The sequence below is a fragment of the Rutidosis leptorrhynchoides genome, chromosome 3 (genome assembly GCF_046630445.1).
Source record: "Rutidosis leptorrhynchoides isolate AG116_Rl617_1_P2 chromosome 3, CSIRO_AGI_Rlap_v1, whole genome shotgun sequence".
NCBI classification, from domain to species: domain Eukaryota; kingdom Viridiplantae; phylum Streptophyta; class Magnoliopsida; order Asterales; family Asteraceae; genus Rutidosis; species Rutidosis leptorrhynchoides.
The window spans coordinates 172,784,044-172,798,412 of NC_092335.1; positions in this window are offsets into that span (position 1 = coordinate 172,784,044).

Sequence of the window (14,369 nt, forward strand, 5' to 3'; positions counted from 1 at the left end):
ATGGGATTTTAGTATTATATATGCATATGTAAATTATGTATTACAGGGTACTAATCTACATCCTATAATCTATTTCTTATCGAAAATCCTTCATCTGATCGTACGAGATGAATCCATTAACAAGTTCGAGTCCCTTAGACTTCGATAGCTATTCCGATAGTTATTCCGATAACTATTCCGACATAGATATTCACCTAAGCTCCGAAGAGGTGTCACCAGAATGAATCAACCAATCAGCCATTATCAATTCATCTGATGGGTTCGTAGTCGACTTAATTAATGAAAACGCGCAGAAGGCAATCTCTTCCACTAATCGAATTCACCTCTTGACAATGAACCTGGAGCGTTTACCGGCGAACCTGTTCAAGACACCATTTTCAGTCTCATTTCCAGGGTAACTCGACAAGATTATATTCTATCCACAATTCTGAACCTTATTCATCCGCTCGTTCCGACCGACAATCATCCTGGAGTAATAAGTCAATGAACTTCATGCTCGAATAATCAATTCGGAGAATATGGTGCAAAATGTACCAGCTTCAGCAACATCACTGGCACCAACAGTACCACCATCAGCAGCATAACCAGTACCAACAACAATAACATCATCACATGTCTCAACCTCGCAAACTATACCTCAAGCATAATCATCGTTCTACGAATCGTTCTACATAAACTATCTTCGTCCTTCGTGATGATTATGTAATCTCTAATGTTTTAGAGATTATGTAATCTAGTTCTAGCCGTAAATCAGATGAGTTTAATATCACATTAACTCATTAAATCCATGATTACATCTGAAGAAAATATATATATATATATATATATATATATATTCATAAAGATTGTAATTAAAAATTTTTGCATACAAACTGTTAATGGTGAAAATATTTTAACGGGTAGGTAATACTCGAGGAGTATTTAGATCTCACATTAATAGGTTACACTGTACATTCTTTGAAGCTAATTCAACGGTCAGTTATTATCCTACTTACATCCACCGATATACGAATATGATTCACCACAGAATAACCATATCCATCCAATTTCATATTTGGATTTTGATTTATCAAAAATCAAGTGGCATAATGAAGGAAACATTTGACAAAATAAAATTTGTTAGAAACAAACAAATTAACTATGAGAAATTTTGTTAAGAATCCACGCTAACTGTTCCGAGCTAATTGTTCCCAGCTAATTAATTACACTTTATTTATCGCAATTTAATTATCGCAATTTACATTCTCACAATTTTATTTATCGTCATTTAATTTCTATATTTATTTTACGCACTTTAAATATCGGGTCACGATACGTATTAATTAATTCGAATATTATATATTAAACTATATATGAATTATTGAATTACTAACTGTGGACTATCAACTGAGGACTACCAACATTGGACAATTAAAATGAATTAAAATATTGATTATAACATATGAAACTAAACAATTCTTCAAGTTTGCCACTTGATTTCATCTTAAACCTCATTGTATCTCGACAATTACAACCTGCATTCAAACCTTTCATGATTCTTGAAAACACCTCAATCAATAGGATGAATCAACTGCACTTCATCTACGGAAGGAAAGATTTATGCATATAGTTATGCACCTGAGAAACTCTCGACAATTGAGTAAAAGTTTAACACGTAGCCGCATTAGATCCTTTGGCATTTATTAGCAAAAATAACTTTGCGATCCCTTTTCAAAGTAGCCAATTTTGTCACAGCTCCAGCAAGTCAGCTTCGACCTTTCATTAGAAGTAGCTTTACTATAATCCAGATATATACAATTACCCTTTTGATACCGGAGAATTCTTTTATATTCCACCATACTACCAGCAGACATACCAGCAACCTCGTTGCTTCTTGACTTGAATCTCTCTGACAAATCATTATATTTATTCATTGAAACCCTATCATATAATCATTCGCATCTTGTAACGAGAACTACCATACCAATTACCGGGAATCAGCAATCAGTACTTTGAAAACTCACAGCATATCTACATCAACAGTTATATGTATGACATTTATCTCTTAGAATTATGATCTCTCATTCTGAAATTCTGAAAAGCACTCAGTCACAAATCAATACTATAAATGTTGAAAAAGTTGAATGAAGCAGCAGAAACCATAGACAACCGTAAATGACTTTAATCATCGAAAGTTTGATGATAAACAATAGTATGTTGGAAAAGCTCAGAAAAGTTGAAACTGGAAAACGGATTGAGCTAACCACAAAGGAGAACAAGGACAAATACAAGGACCATACCATATATTCAAAGAATCCAGGTAATTCTGGATCCGATGAAACCTTCAACGAATATCTTGCTCCGTACTCATGTTAAAATCTTGCGGAAAATCTTCCTCATCAATCATCGAAGTTAGAAATTCCAAAATATCATCATAAATACCTTCGATATTTCTGAAGATATTTTCATAAATATTCTCGTCCGAAATTATTTATCTCTTCATGCTATCTATATTACATCATAAAGGAAACTACTTTAGTTTCTAAATTTCTTTAAAAATTCGAGTTTAAATTATGAATATTTTTGAAGTAGTGTTGGGAACTGATGCATGAGTTAGTATAATATAATGACACTTGATCAACGTGATTATATTACAGTAAGTCATGCTGAGTTTCTAATGGGATGTGATGATTCATAGATCATAACGTCATCATGTGCCATGTTACATAACTCTTTCATTCTACTCAACTCATGAACAAATCAAGAAAATGTATTCTTGATGGTTCTATCTTCCGTGATGTTGATAAATTTGAAAATCAAATCGTGCTATCACGTTCCTTCCTGCTTAGAACATTATAATCATTCGAAACTCTATATCTACAAATTCTGGACCATTATTCGCTTGACTTGAAGTCGGGAAGAGAAAACAAAAGCATAGAGCTTTGAAATTTAAGGGAGAAGATAAATCCCGATAGCAACACATAAATTACAAACCGTATATATCAATGTTTATAGCAACATAAATACACGGGAGAATTAAAAACATTATAATCCCAAGGGCGAAGTAGAAGAAAGCAGATTCCTCTGGTGGAAGTTGGAAAAGGAGAATGATTGTTGTGATAGTAAGGATGAGGACAAGGATCAGAACTGGATTAACCATTTTCAGAATCTTTTGTATGTATGAAACAAGAAGGAAAGTATAGGAATGGTGAGAATTAGGGAACGGAAGAGTTTAATTTATAATGGAAATATCAGACAGAGTAATCGAAGCAGATCACCGTATTTAATTAGAAAGATCTTAATTTCCTCATTCGCCGAAGAATCAAATCTTTTAGATTTCGAAGATTTTCTTTAAATCCCTTGAATTCCGGAATTCAACCCCGACTCTGCCAAAAGTTAAGGCGAATCTTTATTTTTCCTATTTCAATCTTTCGCGATAGCTTCATTCATACGCTTCGATTAATCGAATCATTTTATCCATAGTATTCAATAATGATAAAACTCTATTTATCAGCTCATATTCGTCAGGAAAACATATTTATTGTTAGCCATGATGACCTCACCCAAATTTCGGGACTAAATTTCTTTAACGGGTAGGTACTGTGATGATCCGGGAATTTCCGACCAAATTTAAACTTAACCTTTATATAGTTTCGACACGATAAGCAAAGTCTGTAGTGTTGAGTCACAAAAATTTTGAAACTATTTTATATATGCAATTGACCTTTGGCTACTTCCGACGATTCACGAACAAATGTGGTAAATAGATAAATATATATAAGACAATTATAATTTTCATATTTAATATGTAAATACATATTATATAGTGTATTTATATTTAAATGAATAATTAATAAACATATGATATCATATAATATATATGGTATAATTAAAATATATAATAATAATATGATGAATGTAATTACAAATATGAGTTTTATACTAATATTAATATTAAAATTTAGTGTTAGTATTATTATCTTTTGTAATAGATAATATATGGATATGAAAGTTTATATATATAGATTGATATATTATTATTGGTATTATTATTATAAATTTTATAATGGCTACTATTATTATTATTAGTAATAATATTATTACTATTACTATTATATACAATATACAAATGAATGCAGACAATTAAGTTTCATATGATTTCATTTAGATTTACTATTTTTTTTATATTTTTTATTTTTTTTTTACAAACAATGTCATGCAGAGTAATATCCACATATATAATGCAGTATATGCATTTAGTCCATTAGATAACAAAACCCATTACTTTTTCTGTTTCATTTCACTATCAATATCTATATATATTCAACGTTACTGTATTGATTTTTGTCTTCATAACTTTATAGTGTACGGAATAAAATAAATAAATATGTTATACTCATTCGTTCATTCATCACCAAGAACCCACTTTGAAAACATCTTTTTACTTTTTAAATTATTGTCAAGCTCCACATACAAACCAATTGGTTACTACTAGTTGCTGTATTCCATATAATCATCACCAACATCCACCATATAATCTGATCTATATATATATATATATATATATATATATATATATATATATATATATATATATATATATATTATTTACATATACAAATGCAGAGGAAAAATGATCGACCAAAACCATCATAACAACCCAAACCCATGATCAACAAAACCATCACCTTTCTTTCTTTCCTTCCTTCTTTCTTTCTATTTTGCTTTCTATTTCTAATCCCAAAAGACACCATCATCAAACATTTTAAATCACTGCTCAACTGCAACTCATCATTAACTGCTGTGCTGCTACTCTTATTCTGCAAAAATCAAATAACTGGTACCATTTAAATCTTCTATTAAACTATTGCAAGGTTTTATATTTCTGTCTATTTGACTATCCCACGAAACCCATCAAAAAAAAAACTACTTCTTTCCTGTCCTCTAACCTGCTGTTGCATACCATGTTTTCTATATCTAATTTTAATGAAAGTGATGAACTGCAACCTGCAGCCAGTGTTCGCCTGCCAACACCACCACACTTTGTATTATCATCATTTGCAAATTCTTTCCTCTGTTTCCTTCTTCTTCCTCTCTATAGTTGATACATTAACACAAATTTCATAACATATTATCAAAATATATAAGTCATAACTAAAAACAAATTTATAGGATGCTATTCAACCACTTATGTTTCTATCCAAATACCTGAGTAATTTTTGCTTTTCGAATCAGGTCACAATCATATCCTTGAATCACTACCGCCCTCAATCACTTATTAATTACCCTCCTGCTTGAAATCTTTTCAAACCCAGAACAGACTGCTACTGTGCTAACCATTATCTACTGCTGCTATGATCCTGTTTCTAATTCTGTTTCCTTTCCTGGTTGATACTCGATTCGAAACCCACTTGTTGTAGTAGATCAGAAACCAAGAATTAAAACACCATCATCAATTTTATCATCATCATCATCATTGTTAATTTATCCCTGTCATGATTATTCGACAGTCACCAAACAAAGCATCATATTTCGATCATTGTTGCTACTGTATAGAAATCATAACCAAAAATTATCATCAAAACAGTATCAATACCTGATATTAACTGCTATCAATCTGCTACCGTGTTATTGTTTGCTCAAACATACTCAACAAACCGAAGTCACCATCATCACATATTCTACTACAAACAACCAATAAATCCATTCATATAATAAATAATAAATTAAATCTCCTTCCATCAACTAACTGATTTTCAATTGATTCAAAGAAATCGAGATCTATTTTCTTGTATCTGTCTATTCGATTAGAACAAAGTAAAAGAAAGTACCTATGACTTGTTCCCATTTCCTGAAGAAGAAGCTGGAATGAGCGAACGATCTAGGGTTGATGAATGAAATAAGGATGAAGACGCTAGGGTTTCTATTTGGGCGTAATTGATTGAAGGAGATGAATACGGTGGAAGTTATTGGGGAAAAAAATAAATCAATCGGTGATGAGGGATAGGAACCGAATGATTTATGTACACCATCGGGCTTTTTAATGGGTTTAAACACTTTTGAAGGGCCCAACATTTAATGGACTGACTTTATGCTTTTATGCCCCAACTCGTTTTTCCAGCCATAACATGGCCCATCGAGATACGGTTTAGATACATTTCAGTATGTGATGTTAATCAGAAAAAAAACAGGATAGACGAATGGCTAAGGATGTGTTTGGGGTAGTGTGAAGTCGTGGGTTCGAGTTTTGGCGGAGGCAATTTATTTTCTTTTTTTGAAACTTGATACTTCAAAGGTAGTATGATCATTATTATTATTATTTATTGTTATTATTATTATTGTTCTTCTAATTATTACTAATATGATATGATTATAATTATTATTATTATTTTTAATATCAATATTATTATTATTATTATTATTATTATTATTATTATTATTATTATTATTATTATTATTATTATTATTATTAAAAGTAACATTACTAGTAAAGTTATCATTTTAATTAAAATTATCATTTCCAATGTATCATTATTTTAAGTATCACTATATTATTATTATTATTATTATTATTATTATTATTATTATTATTATTATTATTATTATTATTATTATTATTATTATTATTATTATTATTATTACTATTATTATTATTATTATTATTACTACTACTACAAATAAAATTTCTAGTATTATTATTAGGATTAGTATTTTCATTATAGAAACTAATTATTATTATTATTATTATTATTATTATTATTATTATTATTATTATTAACACTATTTTAATATTAGTAAGGTCATTATTTTAACAAACCATAAGTTATTTATACAAAAATATGTCAAATACATATATCGTAACTATATGAATATTACATTATTATTTTAAATAAGTAAGTATATAATTAATATATACAAACGGGGTTAATTATTATTACATGTTAATTATATGTGTTAATATAAATGTACAAATGATATAGGTTCGTGAATCCGAGGCCAACCCTGCGTCGTTCAATATAGTGATATGTATTTTTACTACAAAATACATTAGGTGAGTTTCATTTACTCCCTTTTTACTCATTACATTTTTTGGGCTGAGAATAAATGCACTGTTTTAATAACTGTTTTACAATATTTATATGTGTGAGTTTCATTAATCCCTTTTTAAATGCTTTTGCAATATATATTTTTGGGACTGAGAATACATGCGATGTTTTTATAACTGTTTTACGAAATAGACACAAGTACGTGAAACTACATTCTATGGTTGAATTATCGAAACCGAATATGCCCCTTTTTATTTAGTCTGGTAATCTAAGAATTAGGGAACAGACACCCTAATTGACGCGAATCCTAAAGATAGATCTATCGGGCCCAACAAGCCCCATCCAAAGTACCGGATGCTTTAGTACTTCGAAATTTATATCATGTCCGAAGGAGGATCCCGGAATGATGGGGATATTCTTATATACATATTATGAATGTCGGTTACCAGGTGTTCAATCCATATGAATGATATTTTTGTCTCTATGCACGGGACGTATGTTTATGAGAGATGGAAATATGAAATCTTGTGGTCTATTAAAATTATGAAATAATTATTTATGTTAAACTAATGAACTCACCAACCTTTTGGTTGACACTTGAAAGCATGTTTATTCTCAGGTATGAAAGAAATCTTCCGCTGTGCATTTGCTCATTTTAGAGATACTACTTGGAGTCATTCATGACATATTTCAAAAGACTTTGCATTCGAGTCATCGAGTTCATCAAGATCATTATTAAGTTAATTATAATTGAATGTATTATGAAATGGTATGCATGTCGTCAATTTTCAGTGAAATGAAAGTTTTTCTTTTAAAACGAATGCAATGTTTGTAAAATGTATCATATAGAGGTCAAGTACCTCGCGATGTAACTAACTATTGTGAATCGTTTGTAATCGATGTGGACTTTGTCCGGATGGATTAGGACGGGTCCTTTCAAAATATATATAAAAAGGAAACTATGAAAACTCACGATACGATACGATAGTTTGTAGTAAATATGCATAGGATGACACTGAACAAGTATAGAGTTGACCTTGGATTCATGAACCTATATCAAGTATATATATTAACACATATATTCGTAATCGAATAAGTTTATATATATTATTTCAATTGTTATATATTTCTATATATATACTTTTAAATACCTTTATATATATATATATCATATATATAAATATTTGTTTGATAAAATGGTTTTAATAATGATAATGAATAAAGAGTTGTATTATTTTGTAATAATAATAATAATAATAATAATAATAATAATAATAATAATAATAATAATAATAATAATAATAATAATAATAATAATAATAATAATAATAATAATAAAAATGATATTAATCATAATAATGTTAAAAATAATAATAATAATAATAATAATAATAATAATAATAATAATAATAGTAAAAATGAAAGTTCTAATAATAATAATAATGATAGTAATAATAGTTTCAATAAAGATGATAATTTTGAATATAATGATAAGATAAAATGATAGTTTTGATATTAATAATTCTTTTAATAATGATAACTTTATTAATAATGATAATACTTATAAAAATGGATATTAATATTAATAATAATACTGATAATAATAATAATTATAACAATAGTTCTAATACAATGATAATAATGATAATAGTTTTAATAATAATAATAATAATAATAATAATAATAATAATAATAATAATAATAATAATAATAATAATAATAATAATAATAATAATAATACTAATGATATCATATTAGTAATAATAATTGTAATATTAATAATACTTATGTTAATGAAAATAATAATTACAATACTAATAGTAACAATAATAATAAATGATTTTTAATTCTTATATTAGTAGTAGTAGTAGTAATAATAATAATAATAATAATAATAATAATAATAATAATAATAATAATAATAATAATAATAATAATAATAATTATATTACTAATAATAATAACAATAATAATAATAATAATACAAATTATAATATGAGAACTACCTTATAAAGCTTTTTCAAAAAAAATATGCCTCAGACCGGACTCAAACCCGTGACCTCTCGTTCAACACACAACACTCTAAACCATCCTTCCATCTATTTCTTTATGATTTAAACTCAAGTTAAATTCTATTTAACCCGTAATAAAACAGGTTCCATCTTCTTCTTCTTCTTAATAATTCAGTCGACCAGGGACAACAAATAACAACAAATTGATTTTTATTTTGGTTTATAAATCGTAACGAAATAGACTACAACCGCATTGGATTATCAGAAAAAGAAGAAAAAAAATAATAACACAAAAAAAAAGAGAAGTCTGTTGTCGCAGAAAAAAAAAGGGAAAAAAATAATGATTTCAACTTTGAGAACGTTTTAGATTAAAGTTTCTACATGAAAAAGTTTCTAAATCACTTCTATAAACTTTATGTAACCTCAATTGGATCCAAAACATTGTATTAAACTCGAATTTTATGATGAATACATTAGTTAACTTTTTGAAAACTTAACTTTGACTTCGAAATTAGGACTCGATAGTTGAAATTAGAGGTTGAAACTTTGCAGATAGTTTAAAGACACGATTACTAACAACTTGGCATTAATACATTTTGAAATCTAAATTGAAATCGAGTTTTTGCTAAAAATACCAAGAACAGAGATACGTGCTTTCTTTTCTAAAATTTCTATTTTGTTTTTAGATATTGCAGTGAAAAACTTATATAGAATGATTGAGAGAGGTAAGTGAATGATTGTAGTTGAAATCCAGAGGTGATCGATGGTTTTATAGCAAAGAATGGGGTCGACAAGTTTTAACAAGGAGGAAGAAAAAAAAATATAAAAAAATATAAAAACCGATCACGATTACTAAAAAAATTTAAGAAACAGGTATGGATCAATAATGCAGAATCACGATCAGTTTAAGAATCAAAAGCAGTTAGGATAACTAACAAATTTTTATTTTGTATGATATAATTAATATTAATAATAAAATAATAATACTTTTAATAATAATAGAATTAATAATAATAATAATATCAAAATAATACTAATAATAATATAAAAATATAAAAAGCAGATTATATAACTAGTACATTGTTTTTAACTTTTATTTTATTTTATTTTATTTTATTTTTATTTTAATTGATATTATTATTAAATATATTAATAAATATATAATAATAATAATAATTGTAAATATGATAATAATAATAATAATAAATAATAATAATAAAGATAATAATAATTATTAATATTAGTTAATGATAATACAAATAATAATAATAATAATAACATTAATGATAATAATAATAAGTTGTAAAATAACAATACTAATAATGATGCTAATATACTTTTAATAAGAATAATGATAATAAAAATGATAATTTTTAGTAATAATCATAATAGAATTAATAATAATATTTATGATAAAAATTCATAAGGTGTATCATAATGATAATAACCATAATTATAATAATTATAATAATTTTAGTAATAATGGTATTACTAATAATGTTAGTAATAATATTAGTAATTATATTAATGATAATATTTAATAACAATAATAATAAAGATAACACTAATAATATTGATATCAATATTAATAATGAAAGTAATAATAATTGTAAATGATAATGATGAGTTATAATAATAATATTAATATAATAATTTAATATTAATACATAATTATTTACGAAGGATTGTTCGTGAATCGTCGGAATTAGTCGAGGTTAAATTAAATAGTTCAAAAGTTTCTGAGATTCCGGATAACAGACTTTGCTTATCGTGTCTGAATTATGAAATCATTTATAGATTCAAGTTAAAAATAAGTCAAAAATTTTCGGGTCATTACAGACGCTGCCGCCGAAAAAATTTAACTCGTGGCGAGCGGGAAGATATGGGTTGTCGTTGTGTTTAGTGTTTTTTTAAATTGTCTGTTTCGTGTATAGTTAGTCCCGTTGGGTTCGTAAGATTTTTCCGAATTGAACAGTGGTCTCGAAAAAATTTAACTCGCACCGAGCGAGAAGATATGGCCCGTTATAAATTCGGGTGGAATTAGTTTCTTTTATTTTAATAAAATTATATATTTACACTTTAACTCATGAAAAAGTGTAAATTTGAGGGATCGTTGTGTAAATATAGCCGAAGTTGAGGGACCGGTTGTAAATTGTAATGTGAACGCAAACTTAATACTACAATCGGATATAACTAAAACTACACTTTTTCCCACCACATTTAGTAAATAAGAGTTAATTAATTAATTAATTATTATAAAGAGTAATTAGTGGATTTGTTTATATATTAATTGTTACATTTCAATTATTAAAAAGATATAATTGAAAATTAAGTCACTTTTTTATTGTTATTTAAAGTAAGAAATAATTTTCTCAGAAGAAACTAAAATAATAAGGTACATATATATGTATTTTTGAAAAGAAAAAAGTAATTTGAAATTAAAAAATGAATATCGTAGATAAAAAAAAGAAAGAATTGCCATAAAAATATTACATGTGTTAAAAAAGGGTTTTTGATCAATGTTAGTTATCATTTGTTTTGTAAATGTTAATGTTAAATATTGACCAAATAATTGATGATTTTAGTTTCAGGAAGCTTTTATCATATTTATTCGGGGGATTACATATTACTAGGGTAGTGATGATAATGGATCTGATATATATTGGGTGATGTCACATTCATATTCATATTTGTTTAATTTTTGTTCATCTATATTCATATCTATTTAATTTCAGTTCATTCATTCATATCTATATCTAATAGATTAATTGAGTTAATTAATATACGTGGGAAGTTAACTTGTTTTTAAAGATACGCTATTATAAAATGGACTAATCAAAGTATTTTCAACAGATATAAATATACCCTATAAAAAGAAGAAAATTTTCCAGTTTTGACGTTTGTCAATTTTGGTTCTTCTTAGTTGGGTGATACTTTCTGTTTTGTCGAGAGAAATGACCTAAAATGTCTCATCAATAAAAGTTTTGCAACTATTGACATCAATAAAGCAAAATACGGAGTATACATTTATTAACTGATGTTAAGAGATACTTCATCCGTCCCATATTAATAGTGTATAGACAAAAAACACACAGTTTAAGGAAATGTCATAAAAGTACTGTACTTTCTGTTACTTTACAGTTTTACCCTTACATTTTCTTTCTCCTTTAATTCTATCCACATACATTAAGGACATAATATAACTTAAGTTTCTTATTCTTTTCTATTTATGAAATTAATTTGGGACATTCCAAAATGAAATACTGTGCTATTAAAAGTGGACGGAGAGAGTAGTAATCTTTAAAAGTATTGATTAGTCGTAGATGTTTTGGGGTACTTTTGATTGTTATTATAGTTGATTAGGATTTATATATACATTTTGATTTGTTAGATGTTGATAATAATAAAAACAAAAACTCAAATAACATTAGATGCATATATTTAAGTAAATATATGTATATATTTATATGTATAATATACTATTCGGGCGATAAATAGATATATTCGTGGATGATAAATTGTCATTTATATCCAATCCACTATTTTTCTATATCATCCATATTCATATCCATATCCGTTTAGATTATCCATATCAATGATAATGGACCGGATTGGATGAATATCCGATGGATAAGATATCCATTGACTTCGCTACATATTAGTCATTTTTATAAAAGAAAATATTAGTTTTAAATACAGAAAGTTGTTCCCATTTCTTAAATGTTTTCTATGAAAACATTTCAGACTATTCCAATCTTGACTATGTCACTGCATATCACAAATATAATGTAAAAGCAGAGAGTTTACATTTGATAAACTTTTCACATAGATATATTTTCTCTTTAATGAAGAAAAAACCATTTTAATACATTTTTTTTTTGTTGTACAAAAGTGTCTTTTAGACTTGGAGATGGTCTAACACTATAGGCGTCTTTGGACATAGACAAGATAGGCAACCGCCTATGGCCCAAAAAGTTTGAAGGGCCCAAAATTATATATATATATATATATATATATATATATATATATATATATATATATATATATATATATATATATATATATATATATATATATATATATATCTCAAAATATTCTATTTAGTTAAATAAAAAATTGTCAATTAAAGTTGTAATATTGTTATTTTAAATAGTTAAATGCATTGTAAGTATATACAAATTAATAAATTTAAGTATTATCTTTTCATATATATTAAAAAATTAAGTGTGTATGAGGGTCCATTTTGGTTTTCGCTTAGGGCCTTTAAATTGTTGAGTCGGCCCTCTAACACTTCAAATTTTCTATCTCCATTTATAAAATAAAAGTACGGGTTGTAGCAATTAGCAACCAAGACGACCCGAATAGCCCTGTCCATATAGATATGAAGTCAAAACTTGAGATATTATGTTAGCATGTTAGATTTGATAGGTACTCGTTCATCGTTGATTTGATCAACCCATGTTAAAAATCAATTAATTTCAAATCAAGTGACCTTTTTTTCACTGAAAAAACTTGAATTAAATATAAAAGGATTCTTTCGTCGATAAATATGAGAGAACCAGAGAATGAACAAATACTAAAAACTATCGAGCAAAACCTGCAAAAAGCCTTGGCTAAATCACTACCTGAACTAACAAAACACACAATACCTTTAAACATCGTTCGACAGCACTTCGATCTTGAACTTGTTCTCTTCTTTTTGATATTTCTTTGGAATTTTTTTTTTAACTCATTTTTAAATTGTAAAATGGATCGTGTTTTGTGTAATATGAGATATGAATATTTTGTGAATGGAATGTATATTGTGTATGTGTATATATAGAGTTCAAAAAATAAAAAAATAAAAAGAAAGAAAATTAAGAAAGCCGTTGCACTTATTTTTTCTTTTTTATAACGGTCAAAAATTGGACAATTTGTCCGTTCTGCGAGTTGCTTGAAAAGGGTTGGAACAAGGGCGATGAACATGGCGGTGGCCTGGGCGGCCCGCTGCCAACGCCGTCCACCTAGACAACAAGTTGGGCGGCCCTCAAGCACAAACCATTTGGGAACACTTAGAATCAAAAAGTTTAACTTACATGACGTACATTTATGAGTACATTTTATCATTCAAATTAACGAGTAACGCCAAGAATAGATAATAATGCATTTTTTAAGTTGAAAATTCTATGGGGATACCCGAGGTTTTACCTTCTATGGGGAGCAAATGTGCTCGTTCATAGAAGGGTTCATCGCTTATCTAAAATAAATAGTTGAAAAATATATATTAATTGTCACGTGCTGTCATGCGGCGAAAACCAAAGCATGCAAAATAGATTTTTATAAACATAGATCT